Genomic DNA, 7,280 nt, shown 5'->3' on the forward strand with positions numbered 1-7,280 from the left:
AATGGAAGTTTTTAAAATTTTTTTAATTCCTAATATTAACGTGGATTTTTATTAATACTGATATTTTTTTTTTACTTGGGATGTACGCATTATTTTTATTTTATTTTGCCAAAAATCACAATTTAAATATAAATTTACATTAGCACGCTTATCTAAACTATTTATTGAATTAAAAAATTGTCTTGTAGAAATTAAGCGCAAACGTTCAACTGATTTATTATATAAACGAGTTTTTTAAATTATATTATCGTAAACGAGTTTTTCTATCAATAGTAACTAATAGTTTACGAATATAGTTTCGACAATATATAGTTGTTTAAACTTTATTTGTGAACGAATTTCCAGCTTTTTCTGCGACGAAACTATGCAATCGTAAACTATTTTAAAAAAAAATTTGAGAATTTCTTTTAAATTAATCATTGCTTTTAATATATATATTTTTACTGCAAGAAACCTTTCTAGAATTGCAACAAGACTATTCCACGTTGTTTTTAAATCTAATATCACCCAGAGTTCTTTGCGAAACAGAAGAAAAATATTTTACGTAAATTTGTAAAAATTCATTTTTAAAAGGTGATTTGCAAAACATTCGAACAACAATTCAAACATTCTAAATCATTAGTGAAATATTTACTCTATTTTATAAATGCTTAAAGAACAGTACGATTCGCCGTTTTATCCAAATTTATCAAATGTAATTATATCATCATAATCGTCACAATCACTAAAATTTTTCTCAGAATCTTCCAGGTGTGAATCTCCTTCAACAAGTAATGCTCGATATCACTTTTCTTCCAAATTTTTTTAATACGGGGGCTCCATCGAGTATAGAGGCGTCCCGAGGGAGTGTAGGGGTGTCTAGCCCCCCTAATAAATTTACTTGTTGGAATATTAGGCACTGGAGTCGGCAAAATTGGATCAAAAATTGCCTTAGACGGCAAAAAACAAAATATGTCACCCCCTCCCTTCCTCCCAGTCCAATCTCTTCGGGACGGCTCTGGTTGGGGACACTTGCTATTATGTGCCTTTTCATTGATAAGTTAAAATCTGGCAGTTTCTTTTCTACTAAATCCAGTATTCTAATTTATATTGAAATAAAGTTGATTTCTTAAAATGCTTTAAAGATGCATTTGTCAAACGATAGAGAAGATTGCAAACTAGTTGATATTTCTTTTGATATTTTCCACTTTGATTGCGTGAATCGTATATTTTTTTTAAACATATTTATAACATGAGATGCATTTTTGTGTAATTCCATGCTTTTTTCAAACAATTTTCTAATAACTTCAAATTTTTTTTAATGGCATTTATGGAGAAACCGTCCATCATCGCTAGCTTTGAAGCATTTTCCTCAAGAGCCCTCTGTTTAGTAAACTATATGAATTTTTTTTTTGCACATTTTAAATTTCTAATTCAGTGACCTTATATATCAAATTTCATTTTTTTGTATGTGTTTTTTAAATGACGAAGAAGCTCGCTTGTATGAATCTTTTGTGCATTATTTATGCACAGCACTTTTTGCAAGTGGCTGTTTTGACCTTAAATGTTTGAAAAACCTAGCATGTTTGCCAGGTTTTTCAAACATTGCCATGCTTTTAATCCACTATCGATATGAACCATAAAGTAACATAATAATAATAGTGATTTACAAAATAGATACAACACTCTACCGACAAATAAAAGTAGATAGTTAAAAAAAACTCAAGCATAATATAAGCTTATAGACTCTTAATTACGGTTGATTTAATGCAGAAAAATTTTTAATAATACAACATATTTATTTATATAAATTATTTATATATTTATACAAAATCTTTAATTTCTCAAATATTCAAAATTACTTAAACCAAACATTTCGATTTTTTTTATCAAGAAATGTTGATATACTTTTGTTTTTTAATTACAAGAACATAGGAGGTATTGCATTTTCTTAAATTTTGAAAAAACTTGTAAGAAACTTCGTGATATTTAAAATAAAAGATATATCTCGAAAAATATTACACACTAAAAATTTAAGGTAGAAATTTTTAGTTAAGGTAGGATATGTGATATACCCTTAGTAAGGTATAATTTTCTACCTTATAAGGTAGAAAATTATACCTTTAAGTTAGAAAATTGTATGAGAAAAAATTGTTTTTGATATAATTTTCTACCCTAAAAGGTAGAAAATTATACCTTACTAAGGGTATATCACATATCCTACCCTGAGGTAGAAATTTCTACCTTTTTTTTTTAGTGTGTAGATATATCTTAAGATATCCCGCCGTCTATTTTATATCCCACTTTCTATTTTATCTCCAGAATCCTGTTTGAGAAACTCTAGTGCATACCATTATAAAAACTTATGTTCTTGTCAGAGATGCTAAAATATAAAGTATTTATTATCAAAATCAAAAGAAAGAAGTTCAAATTCATTCATTTTTGTTATGTTCTTAAACAACAAAAATTAGATTTTGTTTTTTTCTTAACTTTAGGTTGCGTGACAAGCCTATTTTATACTACTTGAGCGTATTTACCACCGGCTCGCTGTTCATTGTCTTTTTTAAACAGAAGCCTTCTTTTTTTCTCTGGTTCTTTTACTAAAGTTTTCCTTTGTAAATAATTTTTCTTTCCATATGTTTTATTTTATTTAAAAATTTAAAATATACTTTCTGACGTATACTATACAAAGCGTATATTAAATTTACATTTTTTTGTGTTTTTGTGCTATATACGTATTAATTCAAAGTTATTCTCCATCTTTACAATTCAAGAACTTTGCGATAGTTATTCTTTTCTTCATTCCCTGGTCATTTAACACCAACATTCCATGGTCACTCAACACCAACATTCCATGGTAATGTTTCTTTTCTATTCTGTTAACTTTTTCAATGCAGACGTTGTCTGTTACGCCAACTTTTTTATTTAATAAATAATTTTATTTTTTGTTTCGCATTCTTCCCAGGTTTGATTTTCTTTTTCTTTAAACCCTTCAAAGCGTAAACTTTCATCTACGTAGTCATCTAGTTGTTTTATTTTTATACAAATTACACTTTTTTAAGTTTTCACAATGCTAAATACCATGAGATGTGCTGTATTCCCTCTGATTTTTTAGTAGAGGCTTGTTGTTGTCCTATATAAAACTCAGTGTTTATCATATTCAATCGCTGTTGAACTTGATGTATTTAATTCTTTTTAAACGTGGGTAGTACCATTTTTGGAATATTATTTGTTTTGATTAGGTGTTATCAAAGATTTTTTCTAAATTATTTAAAATTCTATCCACAGAATTATGAAATTTAAGTACGTTTTCTTCAAAACATGGGCAGTTCCTACCAAATATGTTAACGTAACCTTTAAATAGATAACGCATTTTTTCTAAACGCGTAACTAAAAGCATTAAAAGTTGCAATACACGATGCAGTCGACAACTCTTTATCTGGTTACTCCTTATCTAACAACTCTTCGTCTCCAACTCCTTCGATCAAAAGCTAATATGTAATTTTACCTTTTTTTTTTTTTTTATCTTTATTTAACCTTTTAATATCGATTTTACTTTCAAAATTGAAATGTTAACTATTATTTTTTCTTCAAAAAATTTTTTATATTTTGAACGATTTTTTATAAAATTTATTAACTTTAAAAAGTAAAAAATTAAAATATATACAATTTTTGTTTTGTAAACGTAATTTTCCAATCATCAACCTAAGGTACACTTTTTAAATTCATCATTAAAACCATTGAGAAAAATTTATATTATAGTATAAAAGTTTTTATAATAAGAAAAACAGAATGATATTGCAAAATTTCCAAAACAAATTCGAAAAATTTGGCCCCTGCCCTGGATATGCAAGCGTATAAGTCTTTGAGAAAAAACTTTTTTTCTTAATAAAAACCTAATACCCGCCAGACTTTCTTTAAGATTGGATGAAAACATAGCGCCGTCATGTTTTATCTCTTTAATGGTATAAATAATTTTAAACAAAAAAACCTATAAATTTTACACAAAAAAACTTTTTTTAGACACTCGTTTCATTTTTTTTCAAACAGTTTTAATAAATTATGGCGTTGTTTCAGTAATGGGTGTATAGTGAATACTAGGGTGTATAGTATATACATTGTTTAAATAAAAAGATATTTCATCTTAACTATTTTGAAAAAAATAGACATTATGTTGAAAGAAAATTTTAATTAAATTAATTCTTCATTTTTAGTTAAAACTTATCAGCTTTTTAATTGAATTAATTGTTCTGTTTGCTGTTGTTTTTTGTTCTTTTTTTTTTTTTTTGCAATTGTTTTTTCATTCAAATCATAAATTTCATTCAATAAGTTTTTAAATATACATCACAACGTGTATATTTTCCATTAATAGTCCTAGACAAATAGGAAATAGGAAAGCAAACTTAAAACAAGTAAAAATTGTTAACTAAATAAATTTCTTAACTTTACAAAATCATAATGTATGTGTCTACGAAGTTACTATTTTAATAAAATTTAGATAAGTAAGCAGCCAATAATTATTTTTTTAATTAATCTTTTGTTATTTGCTATATTATTAATATTTTTTTTTATTTAATTATTTTTAATATTTATAAGTATTACTTTTTTTATTATTTTTTACATTAATCTCCATTTTAGATTATTATAAGATACAATAATAAAAATACAATAACAAAATACGAAAAACAAACTTTTGATTTTAAGGTGACCGAGAAAATCAGATTGTGTATCACATAAATATATTGAAACCAACTTTATTTCACAAGTCAATTTAATGCAACATAATAAATTAAAACAAAAAACCTAAATCATTTTATATATAAAAACTGACAATTTTTTTATAACTCATGATAAATAAAAATAAATATTTATATATCTTATTTAAATTCTTATCTTGAAGAAAAAGACTTTTTTTTTTTAATAAAGAATGGTTATCCTTAAAACAATAGAAACTTAAAAAAAGATTCTTTTTACGCTTTTAATATAATTCGTGTAAATAAAATCATATTTTCTACGTTAGTTGCATAGCTGTTACAAAGTATTTATATTTAGATTATTCAAAAATAGAGTTTATTTAACATTCAAATAATTGAAAGACCAAACATTTAAACCTGGCAAATTTTCAAACATTTTTTATTTTTATTAACTTCTGCTTTAAAAGCCATATGGATATTTTGCTGAATCTTTTGGGGTTATCGCTCTCAAATTATTACATGTTATTTCAAAACTTAGATTTATTTTTTTGTAACGGCAGAAACTTTTTTTATTTATTTTTGTCATGTGTTTACACGTATGTATAAAAAAATTCTTTTTCGTATGTACTCACGAAAAGGAATTTTTTAAACACATTTTTATGCGCCGATAAGGGTGAAAAATGTGTCAAATGTTTTCATTAAAAAGTAACAACAACTTACTCAAATAAATAATTCATTTTGAATAATTATTTTTTATATTTTAAAAACGCTATAAGTAAGAAAAAGTTTTATTTATTATTTTAAACTTTTATCGTCAAATGTATCTTTGTATTCATCTTTTCCTTCAATAATGATAGAAGCTCTTGAGCATTCATTTTCTATCTCCGAACAATTACTCGCCATTTTTGAAAATGATGAAAGAAGTGGGGTTGAGCTATATCGTAACGGAAGGGTATCACTACGAGTACGGTTATCAGGGGTTCCAGTAAACTTTCTTATGTCATCACATGCATAAGGCATTAAATAAAAATCCCTCTCTTTGTGAACGGTTGGATTTGTTATTGACCATGACATTGTTTTTCGAACAGGAGGTCTTGATAAATGCTGTTGGTTATCGCTTATAAATTTGTTTATAAATTCTTCTTTTAATTCGGACTCTGATACATAAGCTAGTGAACTTGAAGATTCGTCCATCGAAATCCCAAATCCATTCATATAAGATGCTTTATACGCTGTGAGGTTTGATTCTTGTGAATTAAACATTTTCTAATGTGACACCAATTTCTATTTAAACTCAAAACAAAAGTTTTATAACAATATTGTTCGTATCTATTTTGTTTATCGTTTCTATCGTTCGTATCATTTACAAAACATTTACAGAACAAAATTTATGTTAGACGAAAAATACGTTTTATTTTAATGCAGAAACAAAAGTTATAGACATAACAAAACAAACTAGCAATCAAAGGTTTATAACAAAAAAATTTGCACCTGATTGATATGCTTTTAACTTGCTCGCTCTCAAATATTAAGGCTTTAATAATTAGAAAACCAATGAACTATTCTGTGGCTTTCCTCACCTTAAATAATTTATCAAACTAAATGGTAATTGATTGGTATACGCTTAAATTTGTTGTTTTTTCACAAACATATCGTAATTTATTGTTATATATTTTGATTATATTTTTATAAGATAAATTATATTACAAGATTATTTATTTTATATATAACAAATAAAACTTAGTGAAAAAAAAAGACACAATTAAAATCATAAATTTTCTAAAATAATTAAAATAACATGATATTAAAAGTACCGGATTCCGGGTGATTTGGTCCAAAAGTACTGTGTATTTTATTAATTATACGGCAAGCCATATGTAGCCTAATATATCACAATATTTCAATAACTCATATTTTATATATATATATATATATATATATATATATATATATATATATATATATATATATACATATATATATATATATATATATATATATATATATATATATATATATATATATATATATATATATATATATATATATATATATATATATATATATATATATATATATATATATACATAATACTTAATATGTAAATTAAAAGTTTAACACTTTTTTTGTGAAAAAAATATAACATGTTCGAAAAAAATAACCGAAGTTCAATAATCAGTTTTATGCAGAAATATATAATTTATTTTGGCATTGTTGAGTTTAAAAAACCATTGAAATGTCCGTACGTTTACTTTCTCCGAAAAATTGTCATTAATGTTTTTGTTAATGTCATCAAATTTTAATCATATTCGTTAAACAAAACTCTATTCAAAATGATCTGAATATAAAAAAAAATGTTATCCGCTGTCTTCTTCTCCATCTTCTGTGTTTTAAAATGAAGCTATTCTCCAAAAATAATTTCTGAGTTTTAAAATTTTACTAGAAAAGAAAATAGACAAGAAAATTATAAAGATTTTTTTTATTAGTTTCGGATGTTAAAAAAACCTTTGCAAAACGGAATTAACTCAATCAAAAATTCATGCGTTTTCTGAACTTATTGGAATCTATTGTAATATGTCACATTAAGGTAAACACTTCCTTTTCTTA

The 7,280-nt window shown here is 25.0% G+C and overlaps 1 long non-coding RNA gene across 1 annotated transcript; it reads right to left on the reverse strand.

Moving 5' to 3' along the window:
• Positions 1-5,393: 5,393 nt before the first annotated feature.
• LOC136074991 (uncharacterized) lies at positions 5,394-6,561 on the reverse strand. The gene is made up of 3 exons (XR_010635695.1): positions 6,488-6,561; positions 6,165-6,253; positions 5,394-5,939 (listed from the first exon to the last, which is right to left on the reverse strand). It is a non-coding gene; the product is annotated as an uncharacterized LOC136074991 (long non-coding RNA).
• Between the last annotated feature and the right edge of the window lie 719 nt (positions 6,562-7,280).

The sequence above is a fragment of the Hydra vulgaris genome, chromosome 01 (assembly GCF_038396675.1).
Source record: "Hydra vulgaris chromosome 01, alternate assembly HydraT2T_AEP".
NCBI classification, from domain to species: Eukaryota; Metazoa; Cnidaria; class Hydrozoa; order Anthoathecata; family Hydridae; genus Hydra; species Hydra vulgaris.